At 45.1% G+C, this 20,673-nt stretch overlaps 1 protein-coding gene across 1 annotated transcript in view; it reads left to right on the top strand.

The window, feature by feature from the left end:
• The window catches only part of LOC146829043 (gamma-aminobutyric acid receptor subunit gamma-4-like), a 2,063,907-nt gene that overhangs the window by 1,762,049 nt on the left and 281,185 nt on the right, over positions 1–20,673 (top strand). The gene's annotated exons all lie outside the window — the stretch shown is intronic.

Here is a 20,673-nt window from a genome sequence, read left to right as displayed (position 1 = left end):
TGATACAAAATCTACCCTCCTTCAAGGCTGTGGCAATGTAATAGACCATTGTGGGCAGAAGGAAGAGGCAATGGTAGTACAACCATACATGCCAACAGACCCGATTCAGCCAGGAAACGTCCAATGTTTTTAAGCTCAAATGGGCTTTATTTGATCTGTCTCCTGTCTACAATATCCTCTTTTTCAATGTAACCCAAAGGGGAAAATCAATACCCCAGTTTTTTTTCAAAATCTCCCTCTTACCAAGTTCAAAATGTTCGCAAGTATGGTACATTGGATCATGGAAGGAAATGGGATAGGGACATGGACTTGGATAACAGAGGACAGGAGGGACATGGAGAGGTGCACCAAACTGACCCTGCAGGGCAGGCATCAGGGTTTGCAGCAGCACAATACACCACACAGGGCATGCAGGACGGGAGTGCAGCACAACAATCCATAGAAAGCAAGAGGGAGGGGACAGGACCATGCACATGGACAACAGAGAACAGAGGGGCAAGAGGCAATGGTAGCTAGCTGACCATAATGGACAGACAGGAGAGAAAGCTGCAGCATAACAGACCATAAAGGGCAGGAGGGACGGATCAGGGGCATTACAATGGAACAGACAAGCCAGGAGGGAGGGAGTAGGGCTGGGGGCAAGGGGGCAGGGCAGGAGCAGCAAGATAGCCATGGAGGTCAGGCAGGATGGGCACTAGAAGCAAGACACACCATGAAGAGCAACAGTGAGACTGTGATGGCATACACACAGACCATGGAGGGAAGGTGGGAGGGGGTCAGGGGCAGCTAACTGACCACACAGGGAAGGTGGGAGGGGCCATGGCAGCACAGAAGACCATGCATGGCAAGTGGGAGGGTTAGTGGCAGCACAATGGCTATGATGGGCAAGAAGGAGGGTGGAGGGGCATGCACAAAGGACAATGGAGGATAGAAGGGAGGGTCAGGACCTGTGCACAGACAAGAAAGTTCAGGGGAAGGGACCTCACAATAGACCACACGGGGCAGGCAGGAGGAGCAGTTGCAGCACAACAGACCAGGGAGGGCAGAAGGGTGTGGCAGTACAATGGACCATGTAGGACAGGAGGAAGAGGATAGGGGCATGGCATGTGGACAGGCAGGGTGGAGGTGGCAGGGACAGGGTACAGTCATCTGACAATGCTAGGCAGGTGGGAGGGGAGTGGCAGCTCAACAGAACACTCAGAGTAGATAGGAGTGGCAGGTCCATGGGACATGGTGGGCAAAAAGGATGGAGCAGGGGCATGCACAAAGACATCGGAGGGCAGGGGGAAGGAGAATAGGGGCAGCAAGCTAAGCACAGAGTTTAAGCAGGAGGTCAATGATGGGGCATAGAATTGGGCAATGGAGGGCAGGAGGAGTGGACTGGTACATCATACTAAATTGAGGGCAGTGGCAGCACATCAGACCATGCATGGCAGGAGGCTAGTCCATGGATTCACACAACAGAGGATAGGGAGGAAGGGGATGGGGCAGCAAGCTAACTGTTCAGAGAAGGCGGGTATTAGGAACTTTATTGTTTTTAAAACATTGTGTCTGTGCGAACTACTTAAAATATGAACAAGTATGCAGCATAATCTCACTTTTATTCAGGAAGAAGAGGACGTTTGTGACTGTGACTCCGGGCTCACTTGGCAGAAACACCCCCTGACCCTCCACCCCCTATCGCAAAATGTAATGCCCGTGAAAAGGGTAGGTGAACACAGTGTTATATAGAACATAGTCCTGAGAGTACGATTGAAAATGAAAACTAGATATAGTGTATGGTATAAACTATGCACCAAAAAGTGTGATATAAGATGAACCGGGCGTGAAATATAATATGCAATACATTGTGCGCAATGACAGATTCATTGGAGAGCGCGAGATAGCACAGGCACTAGCGCGTGCTATGCGATATGCGCCTTGGAGTGTAATATGCACAGGGCAGTGTTGTGTAACCTAACTAGTCTCTAAAGTTGTAATATAAAATATGTGCTGGGGAGTGTAACGTTGCATATGCACTGTGACAAAGATATGGATCCCAGATTATAATATGTATGGCATAGCACTGTGCGTTATAACATAGGCATCCAGAAAGGCACGTTAGATGGGGCAATATAACCCGTGCGAAGACAAGTGTGGCATGACATATTCACGGGGTGGTGTTACAGTGCACATGGGCTAGAGAGTGTCATAGCATATGCACTAGCTAGTGGAATACAACACAGAGGTGTGTGGCACTCGGCAGGCAATGGTGGGTGTAACACAGCATTGGGCTCTGTCAGGAGCACGCTGTGACTCTCAAGTGATGTTCGTCCCCTTTCCAGAGAGTAAAATAAAAAGTATTACACATCCGGCAGTGGATGTGTGTTTTATTAACCGTGAGGGGGGTTTCTTGCATAGTTTTGGTCGAATTTTTGTCGAATCCCCTTTGAATGGCTTGGTGTGCATGTGTATTAAATGTGCCCGTCAATAGCTACCCATGTTTGTATAAATAAACGACAAGGGTGTCTACCAGGATTAGGCACGGTAGGGCATCAGACATGTCAGAGCTTCACTAGTGGTGTAAATACATTCCACGTGGATGCATTGCATGCATAGTCGCCTTTTAATGAATATCACCCAAAATCGTCATGGTGATAGGTACGTACGGTTTGTCCAGCATGTCCTAGGTATGTCTATAAATATTTATTTTTTTAAAATAATAAAAAACAGTGGCCGGCCCTGGGGATTGGGGTCAAAAAAATATAATTAGGAGACTGGCCCTGGGGGATGGGGTCATCAGGGCCAATAAATTAGAATAAGAAGGGGAACCAAACAGCCCCCCTTCTTAAAAAACTAAAATAAATAAAAGACTGGCATCGTGCCGGAGGCCATGCCCCCTCCGTGCAGCACTCTGCAAATGCGCCCCCAACAGGCATCTCCAGTATGCGCCAGGGAGCTGCGCTGCAGCCAGGTGTTCTGAGGCCAAGCCCCTTTTTACACCTCTCTGCAACGCAGCTCTGTGGCGCTTACTGTAGGTACCTAGTGGTCTAGTTTGACCCTAGGGACCCTTAGGATTCAGGGGGACTTAATCTCTCAACTTAGAACAGCCACAGGGCGCGTTTACACAGTGGTGAAGGGAGGGGACGGGGCCTGAGGTGACGTGTGCAAACACGCACTATGGCATGTTTTAAATTGGGGATATAATTTCCCTTCAATACTGAGGGCCCCTGGGGGCTAACTAGCCCACCAAGTGCTTCCAGTAAGCGCCACTGAGCTGCATTGCAGAGAGGTGGTCCAGGCCGTGCCACTTTTTACACCTCTCTGCAACGCAGCTCTGTGGCACTTACTGGAGGTACCTAGTGGGCTAGTTGGACCCTAGGGACCCTCAGGATTCAAATGAACTTAATCTCCCAACTAAAAATGGACACAGGGCGTGTTTACACAGTGGTGAAGGGAGGGGACGGGGCCTGAGTTAACGTGTGCAAAAACGCCCTGTGGCCTGTTTTAAGAGGTAGTTTTAATCCCCATGCCCTATTATACACTAGGGGCTTACAGAGGAGGTCATGCTAATCACAGGGGGACCCCAACGCATAATGTTCCCTAGTGTATGTAGGTGTTTTCACTGTATTCTAAGTGTCTTTTAACATAGCACTGGCTCTAGGACTGGTTAGTCAGACTCAGTTACCACCAGTATCCGTCTGAAAAAGTTGAGGGTACAGGGTGATTTTGCAACAAGGCTTCTTTCTGCTCTTCTTTTTGTTCTTTCTGCACGTTATCCTTCTTCCTGCACTTATCTTCGTATTTGAGGACTTCTGTTGCTTCTTTCTGCACTTCTTTTGTTTCTTTCTGTGCATTTTTTCTTCTTTCTTCACATTTCCTATCTCTGTAGGCATAGTTAGAAATTAGCATTTAAAAAACCTTTGAAATTCACAGAAAAAACCATAGGTTTCAGGCACGTTATAGTTAGGAATTAGCATTTAAAAAACCTCAGAAATTCACTGAAAAAACCATAGGTTTCAGGGGTGTTATAGTTAGCTGGACTTTTCACTTGTACAAAACCATTGAAATTCCCCCGTTATAGTTAGTTCAGCTAACTATAACTCGCGCGCCCGCAATGCACTGCTGATGACGTCACATATTACATCACTCATGACATGGTCAGTGACATCACTCATGACATCACTGATGACATCTCAAATGACATCACTGATGACATCACTGATGACATCATCCTTGTGATAGAGTGGCAGACCTCCTCTCACCCTAATATAACCTTTGATACACACATTCAAAAATAGAGACTAAAATTTTCAAAACAATGGACATACCAATACCAGTTACAACAACCTCTTCAGTAATTCTAAGATCCACATACACATCCACTCATTCACCAACAGTCCTATACAGTCACTCATACATGTACTCACTCATCATATGTACTCATACACCTATACATCCTGTTACACAATGCCACTCATCCATAGAGTTACTCACACACATAGTCACTCATGCTAATAAAGAATCAAACATACATTTACTTGCATATACAGTTATACACACACCACCATACTTACTTCTACGGAAACTTACACATACTTAGTCTTTTAAACAATCACTTATAGAAACACATACTTATTCATACAGGAACTCTTTCAATCTCTCACTCTCACATATACTCACATATATACACCAATAGTCACATATACTAGTTTAAAACATATGTAGTTACTCATAAAGACAATATTGAGACAGTCATTCACTCACTAACACACCCATACACACACTCATCCACCCATACAGTCCTGCACACATGCTGTGTTCAACACATACAAACAGTGAGTCACTCATTCATGCACCTATGCACTACGTAATACCCCCCACCGAACCATGCAGACACTCAGACTGATACTCAAAAAACCAACTAATAACCTATATAGACACCCATGTAGCTACTCACCAACCCATGCAGCCACTTATACACAAAGTGAGAGACTGATACAGATATTTACATATTTAAACATTACTCACTAAGCCATGTATTCACTATGATACACTTAATCAGTCAGTTACACAATCAATTTTTCAAAAACAAATCATCCATTTAGACACTTATATACCCATTTATTCTTCCATCGACCTTGAGATATACATATATAAAACATATTTAATTTTCAGAAAAACACACATTCACTGGATGATGTCATCAGTGATGTCATCAGTGATGTCATTTGAGATGTCATCAGTGATGTCATGAGTGATGTCACTGACCATGTCATGAGTGATGTAATATGTGACGTCATCAGCAGTGCATTGCGGGCGCGCGAGTTATAGTTAGCTGAACTAACTATAACGGGGGAATTTCAATGTACAAGTGAAAAGTCCAGCTAACTATAACACCCCTGAAACCTATGTTTTTTTCAGTGAATATATATATTTATACATATACATATATATATATATATTCACTGAAAAAACCATAGGTTTCACACATGTTATAGTTAGCTGTACATTTCACTCGTAAAAAACCAATGAAATTCCCCCGTTATAGTTAGTGCAGGCAACTATAACTCACGCGTCCGCAATCCTCTGCTGATGCTAATACTGTATTTAGACACTTATTTGCCCATGTCTTCTTCCATTAAATTTTAGCTATACATATATTACAAATATTTTTTTTTCATAAAGACACATATGTCATCAGCAGAAGTTAGCGGTCGCGTGAGTTATAGTTGCCTGCACTAACTATAACGGGGGAATTTCATTGGTTTTTTACGAGTGAAATGTACAGCTTACTATAACATGTGTGAAACCTATGGTTTTTTCAGTGAATTTGCAAGGTTTTTTAAATGCTAATTCCTAACTATAACGTGTGTGAAACCTATGGTTTTGTCAGTGAATTTGTACGGTTTTTTAAATGCTAAGTTACTTTACGCCATTCGTGGCGTGCGCGCCCAGTTAACGCAGTTCGTTCCGTGCGCGCTCGGTGCGCTTCGCGCACCGTGCGTGCACAGTGAGCACGCGGTGCGCATTGCGCACCGCGCGCCTACTTTACGCAGTTAGTGCCGTGCACGCACGGTGGTCACGCGGTGCGCTGCGCGCACCGCGTGCCCACGTTATGCGGGATGGGCCATGTACGCAGGATGCGCTTCGCGCACCGTGCGCACATGGGGGACATATTATGCGCATCTTTGTGAAATGTTTTTTGTGTAAATTTCATATTGCTAATATGCCATGCACAAATGGTGCCCTTCGGGTACCATTTGCACACGGGGTGGGGAGAATGTGGATAATTTTTTTTTTTTTAATTATTACCGTACGCGTACGGTAAGCGTAATCGGCGAATTTCCGAAAAAAAATAATTTTTTTTTGGGGCTTGGGGGTTGTTTGGGGACCCCTATATCAATGCTGGGTGGTTAGGATATAAATAAACTGCCTCTTTATACATTTTTGGGCTTCGTTTTTGCTGCCCAACTCAGAGAGCGAGAGAGAAAATGGCGGCCGCCGCTTCCTCGTTTCGACCGATTCGAATGTTTACTAAGATCTAAGAGCCAATCAAAATCGCGCTCGCGCACGCCACCGTACGCGTACGGTAAGCTTACGGTAAGCGCACTGTAAGCGCACCGTAAGCTGCCACAGATATATGTATTGATTTAAAGGCTATTTTCTCAGAATCTACTGAACAGATTTACACCAAACCTACAAAAGGCACTTCCTTGACCTGAGGACTACCTCTCTGCCAGATTTCAAGTAATTCTGTTCAGCCGTTCGGGCTGTAGCTGTGTCTAAAGGTCCTATGGAAAAATGCATGGGAAAAACGCTTTTTGGGACCCCCCTTTTATCTCAGCCCCCGCTTGACGAATCCCCCCGAGACTTTCAGGGTAGGAGCGGAGCGGAGCGCCCCATCTATTTTGAAAAATTCGCGAGGATTCGTCGACCGGCGCCAAAGTTATTCAAAATAGAATGATGCGGATTTCCTATGGAAACGTGGTCCTAACTATAACTACCTACTGGCGACTGCCAGTAGGTAATGTATATATATATATATATATATATATATATATATATATATATATATATATATATATATATATATATATATATATATCTCTCCAATGCACCAAAACGTGAGTCACTCGTGGGGCGGGTGCCGTGATATGGCGGTGCTCCGCATAATATTAGTGCTCCACAATCCCCTCACTTTGTAGAAGGAAGAACAGCACTCGGGGATCTTAGTTTCAGCGGTGATTTATTCTTCTAAAACAGACGCGTTTCGGATAAAATCCTTCGTTGGTGTTTATAACGTGCGCTGGGAGGCACCATTTTTAAAGCGTCTAATATTTTGCCATGGAAACAAACAAGGCCTGGCAACACGTCGTATTACATGCGCCATTTTAAGATGGTAATCATCACAGTTTGTAACATAACATGCACAGCCAATATTCAATATGGATTGAGAATTTTAAATAAAAACTCGTCAATAATTCATTCTATTAACCCCTTCGACGCTCATGACGGAACGGTTCCGTCATGAGCGTCGGTTGAGCTGTGCTCATGACGGAACCGTTCCGTCATGACCACGCCCGCGCAGGTAACGGTCAGCACAGCGGGGGAATCCGCCCCGCATGGAAGGGGTTAATGTATTATTGCTGTTTTAAAACAATCTGTCATTTATCAATTGTGCCGTGTGTCGGCCCCTTGCAACCTGTTATCTCAGGTTGCAAATATCCCATGTCTGTTCTTTGTCAAATATTGCCGTGCATCGGCCCCCACTTCAAATGGTATACTCAAGAAATAGATCAGTAATTTGTTCAAATCAATAAATCAATTCACTATTATCAAATCAATAAATGGCTATATGACTTTAGTTTCCCAAATGAACCGTCAATTCTTCCCCACTATTTAATCCATTTGGGGATTTCGTTTGAGGATCTACGATATAACGAGATTCCAATCTTCTCAATTTTAACACTCTGTCCCCTTCCCTGATATTTGGTGGTACATAGTCAATGCTAAAATATTGCAACAAATCTCTGTCACTTTTATGTTTGATAGCAAAATGACGTGCTACTGGATAATTGAAATCCTTCTTAGCAATAGCACGCATATGCTCCAGCACTCTTAGTTTAACACAGTGTATAGTGGTCCCTATATATCTAAGTCCACAAGGGCACTTGAGACAATAGACAGCATGCGTTGTTTGGCAGGTCATACATTTATTTATCTTTTTTCCTGCTCTAAGGCCTTTTATTTCATAGGTTAATACCCTTTTACTGAAAGCGCAAGCCTTGCACTTCCCACAAGGGTAGAACACTCTCATTTCACCCCAGTTCAGACACAGCTATATGCAAATCAGTCTTGACCCTGTGCCTCATGGAAACAGTCCAACCTGAACTGCTAAGCCATGTCTTCCCTGGACCGGAAACAAGCATCCTGGGATCGGTTTCAGGGTAACACCCGTCATCAGCTAGACTAGCTTCAATCCACTGGCAAAGTGAGTAAGGGACCCATGTCTGGGCATACCCTGCCAACTTAGGGCGAACCAAGCAAACACAAGGAGATGATGGACTGAGTGCTGAAACTTTTCAAACACTCACCCCAGTCACAGATTTGGGTTGAATCCATCATCGTTCTTTAGCTCACTTCTAAAAGTGGCATTTCTAAAACAGTAATTTAAAATCCAACTTCATCAGGAAGGAGGATATATCCTTACCATTCCAAACATATCAAACAGGAAAACGCTACTCCTCTGTGATCAGGAATTACATCTTAAAAGTGTATTAAGGAATTCCCTATGCTGGCCCATGAGAGGAGTAGGCCTCACAGCAGTGAAAAATGAAATAGTCTGTTTGTCACTACCAGGACATGTACTTGTTGCCCTGCCCTTAGGGATACTTAGGGCCTACCTTAGGGGTGACTTATATGTAATAAAATGGGGGTTTAAAGCTTGGCAAGTAGTTTTAAAGGCCAAGTTGGTGTGGCAGTAAACTGCACACACAGGCCCGCAGTGTCAGTTCTGAGACCAGTTTGAAAGGCTACTTGTGTTGGTGGGACAATGAGTGCTGCAGGTCCACTAGTAGCAATTGATGTACAGACCCTGGGTATATGCTATACCAGTTAACAAGGGACTTACCAGTTCAACAAATATGCCAATCAAGTATAGGCCAATTAGCAAAAATGAGAGGCAATGGGCAAAATGTTGGGAAAAGACCATCCTAAGGATGACAGGTCTAACAGTATGTATTGAAGATGATTGGAGGAAAGAAAGAAATCTGAGGTAAGTCTCTTGTGGTTTTTGATATGAATGATTTTCTAGTGCCAATCTGGGTGTGTGATCTGTCTGAATAAATAGATTCTATCTATTATGTAGCTATGTCACATGTGGCCATATTCTGTTGGAGTGGTTACAGGCAGATACATATTTAGAGTGTTGAAAACTAAACTGAAGTCTAGAAAGATTAGAAAAGCTGATAAGATGTTCTACTGGGTTACTTGACTTACATTTAGGTACTTTTATTAGTTGTTTATAAGCTACAAGCAGGTCTTGCAGAAGATGTTATCAGACCTGTCAACAGACTTGATGTGAGTCCCAATGGGCACTCCTTCCATTTTTTCCAGTTGCAACAAGCACCTGCTTCCTCAGTGAAATAAATGAGTGTCCGTCAGGAAAGGAAAAAACATGAGAGTCACAACATATAGCACCAGCTAGCGGTATGGTCATGAATGCTGCCTCATTATTATTAAAAAGGACAGATTTGTGTTAAAAATAAAATATATCTATATATTTTGATGCAGAAACATGGGGCCCTGAAAAGTTAATAATTTGGTCATAATGCCCTCTTTGCCCATTCCCTTAACATTCCCTTAACAGCCCTGGTATTAAGAGTTGTTGATGCCCTGGTATCTTAAAAATGTGCTGCTTTAGATTGTTTATAGAATATGATTTCCCCGAAGATAATAGAAATTGGAATTTATAAAGAACAAACAGGTTTTACAGCTTGATATTGAAAGGAGAATTGGCATGCGTTTGTGATTGTTTAGAATTGCAAATTTCTCATTCAATTAATAGCTGCAGCTTGCTGTGAGGTAAAAAGGCAACTTGCTGCTTTCAGGGAAAGCGATAGCAGCAGTCCTGGGTTTTCTGGAGAGTGATCAATGATGTCTATTGGTGTTTAAGATTTACGGTCTGTGCTGTTCTGTATTTACACAAACTTTCTTCAAAATTATATGAAATTGCACATAATTACAAGAAATACAAATCCGTCACTTCACGCTATACTTTAGCTCAAAATGCATCCTAAAGTCAATTTTTGAAATGAGTATGGATTCAAACAATGCTCTACTTTTTGACAAATGGGGAGTATCGCTTGAAATCTTTACCGCAAATTACCCATAATTATGCAATGTGGCATTATGGCGTCATTTCAGAAATGTTGCATAGCATGCATAATGCAAAATTACCAAAATTATGCAAATTATGCCTGTGTAATTTCAATATCCTCCTGGTAGCTCGAGCTCCATGATAAATGTATTCAAAAGAAGTTGTTATGATGAGTGTTTATGATTTAATTCATATCAGGATGTACTGTTTTTAGTAGATTTTTAAAAGTGTTGTGACATACCTCGTAAGATCTGTGTTGGCTTTGGAGGTTCTGCTGAGAGCAAGCCTTAAGTCCATCCAAGTCCGTCTTTATCAAAAAGAGATAAGTTACAAACTCTACTCATAAATGCAAGGCAAGACTTCATTTAAAAGAAGCCCATTCATTCAGAAAATAGAAACAGAGAGAAACACTTCAATATCGTAAAGAACTGAAATCTTTTCTTCCCTGCTTATTACTAGCTTTTATTGTTTTTTATTTGTCACCATCAATGTAAAGCACAGCATTTCATTGAAAAGGAGATATTACAATATGATGAGCAATTTACTCTGAGTTTATTTGCATTTAAACTGCAGCAAGTCGTGATCATGTCATGATTTTGTGTTGCTAGAAAACTAGGTCACCCTACAGCATCAAGAAACAAATACCAGTTACATGTAACAGGCAGGTTAAATGATTTCTCTGGAATATTACTATAAACTGCAAGCTCCTTTACTCACCTTTGCAAAGTTACAACAGGCATTAAATATTCTCCCTAAATGATCTCTGGGTGGGCGGATCCCATATGAAATACTCTTGGCATCAAGATGTATGTTTCAGACCTTGATGGCAAGGGGGTGCAGAAAGAAGCATGAGAGCTGCAGAAAGAATCAAAAGAAGTGCAGAAAGAAGGAACAGATGTGCAGAAAGAGGCAAGAGGGGTGCAGATAGAGGCAAAAGGGGTGCAGATAGATTCAAGAGGTGCAGAAAGAAGCACAAGAAGCGCAGAAAGATGGATGATGTGTTGAGAAAAAGACAAGAGAAATGCTGGAAGAAGCTAAAAAGAGATGCAGAAAGGGAGAAGAGGGGCGGAGAAAGAGGCAAGAGGGGTGCAGAAAGAAGCAAGACACGTGCAGAAAGAAACAAAAGAATTACAGAAAGAAGTAATAGAGGTACAGAAAGAGGCAGGAGGGGTGCAGAAAGAGGGAAGAGGAGTGAAGAAAGAGGCAAGGGGAGTGCAGAAAGAGGCTCGAGGGGTGCAGAAAGACGCAAGAGAGATGCAGAAAGAAGCAAGAAAAATGCATAAAGAAGCAACAGACATTCAGAAAGGGAGAAGTGGGGTGGAAAAAGAGGCAAGAGGGATGCAGAAAGAAACAAGAGAGGTGCAGAAAGGAACAAAAGTAGTGCAGAAAGAAGGAACAAAGGTGCAGAAAGAGGATGAGGGTTGTGAAAGAGGCACAGGGGGTGCAGAAAGAAGAGGCATGCAGAAAGAAGCAAGAGAGTTGCAGAAAGAAATAAAAGAAGTGCAGAAAGAAGGAACAGAGGTGCAGTAAGAGGCAAGAGGGATGCAGAAAGAGGGTAGAGGGGTGAAGAAAGAAGCAACAGAGGTACAGAAAGAGGGGTGAGGGGGTAGAGAAAGAGGCAAGAGAAGTACAGAAAGAAGCAAGAGAGATGCAAAAAGGGGGGAACTGGAGTGGATAAAGTGGCAAGAGGGGTGTAGAAAGAAGCAAGAGAGATGCAGAAACAAAAGAAGTGCAGAAAGAAGGAACGGAGGTACAGAAAGAGGGAAGAGGGATGCAGAAAGAGGCAAGAGAGGTACAGAAAGAGGCAAGAGGGGTACACAAAAAAGCAAGTGAGGTGCAGTAAAAGGTTACAGAGGTACAGAAAGAAGCAAAAGAGGTGCAGAAAGTAGATGTGATTTTCAGAAAGAGCCCAGACAAGTGCAGAAAAAGAAAGAATGGTGCAGAAAGAAGCAACAGAAATGCAGAAAGAGGCAAGAGAGGCACAGAAAGAAGCAAGAGTGGCTTGCACACCATTAGTACCAATTTAACACCCACAATTTGCAATAAGTAACAGGTGACGATTCTAGGTTTGCAAAGGAACTTCCACCAAGCTGTAACACTTGTCACTGCATTTACAGTAACGTTTGAGCTAGAAACAAGGCTTTTTCTGTTCAAATTTGCAGATTAGGCAGCAGATGATGGATTTTGTAGCTTATGCAGAAAATGTATAATTGTGCGAAAGTCGATGCAGCCAAACAGTCACATAATTCCAGTGGCCCTGGTCATACCTCTGACTAGGTCCAGATGTGCTCCTCGTGATTCCTTCTTTTTTTGTCTCATTGAGTTCATAATTTAGCTTCTATGGAAACAAGGAAGACTAAACCTGAGGTTACTACTCTAAAACACAGACTACCATACCACATAATTACTCTCCCTAACACATAATCCCACTCTACATAACTCCTATGCACTAAATACCATATACTTTCTATCCTCATAATTTCACTGCAGAACATATCACATAATTCCACTACACACAAAGTACATCCACTCCAATCTAAAAAACATTAATGCGAAACTTTTCGATTTACAACGCCAATAGCTCTAACTCTTGCAAATGTGAGACCTATTACATTACAAATGCTTCTTTAAATGCTCATCGCGTTTGCAGAGTGTTGGAGAAAGGGAGCTGGGCCTCCAGCCAGCAGTCAGGAATTCCGCGGTGTAGAACTTACAGGAGGTACCAGGAGGGCGTCTTAGACCCCAGAGTCCCTCAGGAGAAAAAGGGGACTTCATCCCCCAACCAGTACTGTGCCAGGAGGTGCGTTTGCAGAGTAGTGGGAAAAGGCGGGTGTGGCCCCCGAAGACCTCTTAGCAATACCACTGTGTGGGACTTAGTGGAGGTAACACTGGAAGTAGTTGCCCCCAAGGACAACCTTGGGGGGCAACTACCCCTCCTATTCCCTCCAGTAAGTCCCACACAGCAGCACTCCTAAGTTCTCATAGCAGGCCATGCCCCCTTTCCCCACCACTCTGCAAACGTGCTCCCTGGCGTGCTCTTGCATGGGGATTAAAGTCCACTTCACTGTTGAGGGTCCTAAGGGGCCAACTAGCCTACCTGTTACCTCCAGTAAGCCCCTCACAGTGGTATTGCAGAGAAGTGAACACAGGTTGCGCCCCCTTTGTCTACCACTCTGCAAATGCACCTCCTGGTGCTCTCTTGGTTGGGGGGTGAAGTCCCCTTGTCTCCTGAGGGTCCCTGGGGCCAACTAGACCTCCAGTAAGCCCCACACAGCTGGATTATTGAGAGTTATCCGAGGCCATGCCCCCTTTTTATACCACTCTGCAAACATGCTGCCTGGCGCACTGCTGCTTGGGAGAAGAGGTCCACTTCAGTCCTGAGGTCCTCAGGACACAAGGGGACCTCATCACAACACCAGCAGTGCACCAAGAGGCCTGTTTGCAGAGTGGTGTAAAAAGGGGCTTGGCCTCATATCACCTCTCCGGCATCCCACTGTGTGGGGCTTACTGGAGGTTCCTGGTGGCCTAGTTGGCCCCCAGGGACCCTCACTAGCAACAGGGACATAATCCCCTAACACAGAGCATGCCAGGAGGCATGTTGGCAGAGTCATGCAGGGAGGGGAAGGGGCCTCCCCTGTGTTGCAGTATTAAAATGTTTACATTTTTATTTTAAGAAAGGGAGCTGTGTGGCCCCTTTCTCTTGAGCCTTTTGGGCCCGAGGACCCCATCTCCCAGGACCTGAGCCATTATTTTTATTATTAAAAAGGAGGGGGGCGCGAGGCCACCCTCCTGAGGCTTATTACGGCCCCGGGGACCCCATCCCTTGGGGTTAGACCTTTCCTTTTTTTACATTGGAGAGGGGCTGTGGGGCCCCCCTCCAAGGACGATTCCAGCCCCGGGGACCCCATCCACCGGGGCCTGGTAAAAATGTATTTTTGGAAGGGGCCGCATGGCCCCCCTTCCCTGGGACTCGCTTGGCCCCCATCCCCTAGGGCCTGGCGAGCCTTTCTTTTTTTTTTAAATGTTGGAGGGGGGCCACTTGTCCCCAGTGCTTAATTTGTGCCGGTGCTTTCCGGTGTTTAGCACCGGCACTTATTCATCAGGGCCGGGTCTACACTATGAGTCTGCACGTCATATGGCATTGAGGTAAAGTAAATATAATTACCTCGCTGACTCACAGTAGACACTGTTGTTCCTCCCCCGAGTCCATGGTGAAGAGTTTTGAGGCTGTGAGAGACAATATGAGAAAGATTCCACATTCCAGATATATCCATAATGCAAATATTAGGCCCTTAGTTCAGTGTTGCTGGTGGGCGGGACACTGAGATTCAGCTGGATTTTGTACTGCAGGGGTAGGGGCTGTGTGGCAGCATGTGTAGATTATTTTCAAATTGCCACGGCCTGGCGCACACGCTCCCGACAATCACCAGCAGCAGTTCAGTTAGACATTGAGGGCTGGCAGCAGCAGGTCTATTAATAAAGGCAGTGCCGCCCACCACTAACCGTAAGTAGCCAAACCATTGCTGCTTGCTTGCTAGTAAACAGACTTACGCACACAGCTGACAGGCAGCCGAGCCGATGCTACATTTTCACTTGCAGCACCATGCCACCGCCGCACACATTCTCAATAACCGCTGTTTCTAGCTTGGTACTGGTAACTAAATGAATGTCTCTGCTTTGTTCTGTGAAGCACTTACTGCAAAAAAAATGTATCAATTATGAGTTAAGTGGCAGCTGCTGAAAGTGCCCATAACTGCCAAAAGGTACATACTTTTGTAATGTAAACGCCAGTGGATTAAGGTATTCATTGCCAAAAACCCCACTCCTTGTGTTGGCAACGCAGAAGTTGTTAGGAAACAACAGGTGGTATGGCCTGAAAACATGGGCGCCACATCCTCACCTCCCTGTCCCAGACAAGCCTGCAATGCTCAGTGCACCAAACACCACAGTGCAGAGGCGGTGACCTGGCTCTCCCTCGCCCTCTCCTCACTTTCCCCTCATAGTGCAAGCTATGCTCAAATATCGGCCTCGGCCTCAAAGTGCGGACAGAAATGAGTCACCCGCTTGTTCCGCTTGTGGGCTAGCAGGCAGGAAATGATTGAGGGTTACCCTGAGCCTGCTTCTTTGTGACTGCCACTGTGCTTGCTTCTAAGAGTCGGTGTAAAGTATGGAAAACCTGTGCATACTTCAACACTGGCGATTCGGGGCACCTGGTTTCTGGCAAATGCTGGCTTGTCAGGCTAACCTACATTGTTCTTTTTGTTCAGGTGCTCTTCCAGATATCGCAGCTGTAAAACTAACATGTATCACATATGTAAAACTAACAAATGTTACCCTCTCTGCCTGCTCCCAATGGAATCTTCCCAAGTATCTCTCTTTAATGTGCTAATGCCCTTGTGTAAGTGAGTTAAACCCAGATCTACTGCCTTAGCTAATGTTTGTGCTACTTCCCCTTACTGCTCACCTTCCCATCATTGCATTACCTTTGGATATGTAAATAATTAAAATTTGTGTATACCAAGGTCAAGGAAGAGTAGATATAACTTAATCTGGAGGAAAGTGAGCGTAGAATGACAGGGGAGAAAGTCGGAAGGACAGACCCCTGATCTTAGGAAGAGTTCCAGCACATCATTCATAGTGCTAGCCATAGGGCACCGAAACCCTCAGGAACTTTCATAGAGTGCACCTGGAGCTGGGGGTATCATAGTGTAGTGAAGATCGTTATCTATATATGTACAATGCTAAGTTAGCACAACCGCGTTAGATGTTAGAAAGCCATCTTGCCGCTTTTGCACACGACACTGTAGTCACATGTTATTAAACGGAGAAATGCTTACTCGACTTTGCTTCACATGAGAACTGTCTGTTGTTCACATCCCAAACAGTGAGCAGCGACCTTGGTCTGTACACAGTGTAAAGAAACAGTCTGGGTCGCTAGACGGTGCATGTTGTTGGGTTCAGGTTGATTGGCCCACTATTTTAGCCATAACACGCACGCAGCTGCAAATGCCTGAAAGTCAGGTGCTTTTAATATTGCAGTGTTACATGTTTTCATTACATTCAGAAGAAGAGCTTTCCCAGGAGCAGAGCCTAGCTGATCCTGTGATGTGATCTCACTGAGCTGATCTTTACGGTATGGGGTTCCCCATTCATGCCTAGAGCCCTTTTACTAGTCTAATAATAATACTATTAGTTTGCTAAAGAAAGGAAGGTGGCTTAGATCCACTGTCATTTTAGTATGATTACTCCTTTCATTTTCTATGGTATTGTAACTATGCTGATGGTTTTGATTTTAATCGTTTGTCTGCTTATGTTAGCCTAACTGCTGCATCTTAGGACACGAGGTTTATAAAATAAACTCTTTAAACTTTACCGTGTCTCTGTTTATTCTGTTGTGGACTGATATGAGAATAATTACGAACAGGTATTTCTGATTCCCACCATTCCTGAGATATACACTAAGTCGCTTGTTCTAGGTTGTCTATACATTGGGACCGCCGAGCTAAACCTCGGATAACGAATGGGACACTGATGCTGGTCGGATAAGGGGTTCTGGGTTCTGAGGTGAGTTTTTGGTACACCACAATTCACTGAGGGCCTGGGTTCCTGCGCATAGTTCTGTGCATAAGCAGAATCCCTGCAACATGGCGCACCTAACGTTTGGTCTATTGATTTGAAACGCCTTAGTAGTGCTTATATTAGTCCACAACACCCTCACTCTGGTTTCCGGATAACGGGAGTGACGGTTTAACCTACCTGTGTTTCGACTAATAGGTTCCTTCAAGCTTGATCATTAAAAAGGTTATTTTTTCTGAACCCCAGTGCTACTGTTGATATCGTTGATACTCTTTAGTGTGTCCTGATGGCGGTTGACATAGCCGCGCATAGCCGTGCACCTCTGCGCCGTCATTTGACGATGTATGGGGTGCCGGATCATGGGATGGCTGTAATTTTTCGTGGTAAGCACTGATGCGTCATACCCGTATGAGTTGTTTTACTCATGGGTGACTTTTGCGGCGGTAGATGACGATGATACGTTTCATACCTATACTGCCACACAGCTGCCTGCGGTCTATACCCCATATAGGACACAAGAAATTCCAATATCTGCCTGGCAGCATACTATTTAGTTTAATGGCGCCCTTCCCCATTCGGTTGCACCGGCGAGAATGGGCCCGTTGTCTATTGCAGGGGCCACATGGCCGGTGCTGGCCGGTTTTACGCCTCATCCCCGCTATCTCACTGTGGCGGTGGTTGAGTTGCGGGTACTACATACAGCCCTGATTACAGTCCATAGGGCTTTACTGCAGTACGTGTCACGCAACGTGCAGGTGGGGGCACCTGCTGTTGCGGGACAACCTACGGACCACCATGCGGTGGTTATTAGTCCTGTTATGGTTAATTAGGTGGTCGGCAAGCGCCCCCAAAGTAAGGATGAATTTCCTTATTGGCTTGCTGAGAAATTTGACCAACGGGAAGTGGTTTTTCCAAATACAACTCCTGTGGAGAAACACAGGATCCTCACCATTACTTTACCTAAAGACCTGGTCCCGTATATGGCCGATTGTGACAACTAGGGTAAGGTCTTTGCCGCGACCTATTCGAAGTGCTATGGGACTCCGTCTATGTCTGTCCTACCATCTGTCATCAAAAAGGTTCAGGAGAATCATGGTGCGGAGGCTGCTATTGAATTGGGAATGAGGCTTGTCGACAGCTTCGATGTGGTATGCTCCATGGTAATGGGCAACCTCAAAGGAGATGCCATGCAGTTCCAAGTTGCAAATATGATGGACCGCGTGGATGACGCCGACAAGCCCAAAGAGTTCGCTAAAGTAATTGCGAAGGCATATAGGACTGTGGGTCGTAGTGCCTTGGGTGTAAAACCGACTGTGATTATTCCTGATATAGTACAGCAAACTAAGGTGAGCTCGTCTACAAAAGACGAACGCCCCAACTTTCCTAAGCAAAGTTGGAGAGCTAAGAAACAGGGGAAACAGCAACAGAAACAGGGGTAACGTCCTGCCTCACCGATACAGTCGTCTACCGAACGCACATATGATCTGCGCGATCGATCTCGTATTAAGTCACCTGATAGATTTCAGGTTTCTGAACAACGCTCTCCTCGTTCTTCACAGGAAACATCGGCTTCACAATCCGGTGGTGGAGACCGTGGGAAAGGAAGGGGTGCCCAAGGTTGTGAGCAACCCCGCCAGTATGACGGCAAAGGCAAGCAGGACGAGTCTGCACGTCAAAGACCCCCGTTTCAAAAGAAGAAAGTTGCTGCGCTGACGGCGAGGTATGCCTCAGATGGTATGGACGCAGCTTCAGAACCTGACATGGGCACTAACGCTGCTAGACAGCGCGGCGGAAGTTACAGTAGTGCGACAAGCACTGCGTCCATATCTGGTGGCGACAGCAACTGATATATTCGTGAATATTGAAACTGCTGATACTCGGGTGTCTCCCCCTGATAGACTGTATAATATAGTCATTCAAATTGAAGGTGACATACAACGTACAATTCAAGGTTTTTTTGGGGATAATCTGACCACTTCCTATGATATTCTGTTGATGGAGGCGGATTGGCCAACGGCTTTCGTTTTAGATGCTCCTAGAGGGGAGGAGGGAATCCTCCCGTCCTTTGCGCACACAGTGCCGAAGGTCCAAGCTAAAAAGTATGCTGAGGAACGGGCTCAGGTGCTAGCACCTGCGTTATATCAAAATCAGGTTGGCTGGGATAAATTGTCTCCGGGCCATGAGATTCCGTTGCGGACTACACCCCAACCACAACCCCAATACCCCATGCGTCACGAAGCTAGACCTCATGTCGCGTCGATCCTTGAACAATTGGAATATCAAGGAGTAATCGAAACATGTGTGTCACCTATGAATAATCCTTTGGTCACTGTGACGGAGCCTGACGGGTCGTACCGCCTAGTTTTGGATTACCGGCACCTAAACTCACATTGCCGGACATGCGCTGTACAAAACACCCACAGTTCGGCTCTCGTCGATAGTCTCGTGAGAAAAAGGTTTAAAACCACACTTGACATTTCCAATGGCTTTTACAGCCATAACCTGTCCTCTCTTAGTAGTGAGTGGACGGCGTTCACCTCGGGTGGCAGACAAAAACAATTCAAAAGATTACCAATGGGCTATAAGAACAGCCCTGGAGTCTTTGCCGCTCGCGTGGTCTCTCTCTTAGAGGGCATAGACCCTGATGCGTACTCGTATGTGGATGACATTTATCTCACAGATGACGAGTTGGAAGCGCATCTCCATCGCGTTGATCGCATTATTGTTTTGTTTGCTGACTTCGGTTACAAATTCAACTTTGCAAAGTCTCACATTGCGGAATATACAGTGTTGTTCTTGGGGTACGAAGGTGGATACAATGGGCCACTTCCTTAACATCGCCGGACGTCACATATATCTTTGACGCGGCACTTCATTCTCAGGAGTTTTTGCAGTATGAATTTGTTCATCCGGCTCCTCTGTCCTTGCGCCCGCTCGAGGATTACCATTGTGTCATTTACACTGACGGTTCTGCACAACTGGCAACTGGATCAAAGCACGCCTATTCAGCGGCTTGCGCCATTGTAGTCGGTGCTTTCGTAAATGGAGAATTCCAGTCCGATGTCGTTCTTACGCAGTCATTGGGTGATTGTACCGCGCAGTTGGCGGAGCTTCGTGCTCTAGTGCTAGCGCTGGAGTTTGCTGATCCACGAGTCACTACCCTTATAGTGAGTGACTCCTTTTATTGTGTTCAATCTTACAACGACAATCTAAATTTTTGGTCTCAGAATGACTACCATGATTCCAAAGGTAGCACGATTAAGCATAAACTGCTTTGGGTTCGAGTGGCAGATCTTAAAGACCGTCTGCCTCTCGTGAATGTTATTCACACTCTTGGTCACCAACAAGTTGGTGTCCATGCTGTCGGCAACAGCCTGGCTGACGAGGCAGCAAAAACAGCAGTGGCAACATACTTAGTAGCAGCAGTTACAAGATCCAAAAGTAAAAACGATGCTGACATCTTGGCAGCTATTGCTGCTACAGAGCAGGGAACGACATTTCCAAGAGGTTTCCCTTCTCGTTACCATTATCGCTTAAGTCCTGATAACGTCCCATTAGTGAGGATTAATGACGTTGGTGACAGATTGAATCCCAACGCGGACTGCAGACCATCTTTGATATTAGCAGCTCACGAGGGCATGGTGTCGGCGCATGCCGGTGTTGCAGCTACTGTATCTCTGCTACAACAATGTTACTGGTGGTGCGATTTGTATAAACAAGCCAGTGCTTATGTTCTT

The sequence above is a fragment of the Triturus cristatus genome, chromosome 5_2 (assembly GCF_964204655.1).
Source record: "Triturus cristatus chromosome 5_2, aTriCri1.1, whole genome shotgun sequence".
Lineage (NCBI taxonomy): Eukaryota > Metazoa > Chordata > Amphibia > Caudata > Salamandridae > Triturus > Triturus cristatus.
The sequence above is the reverse complement of the archived record's forward strand: the minus strand, read 5'-3'. Positions and strand labels throughout refer to the sequence as shown.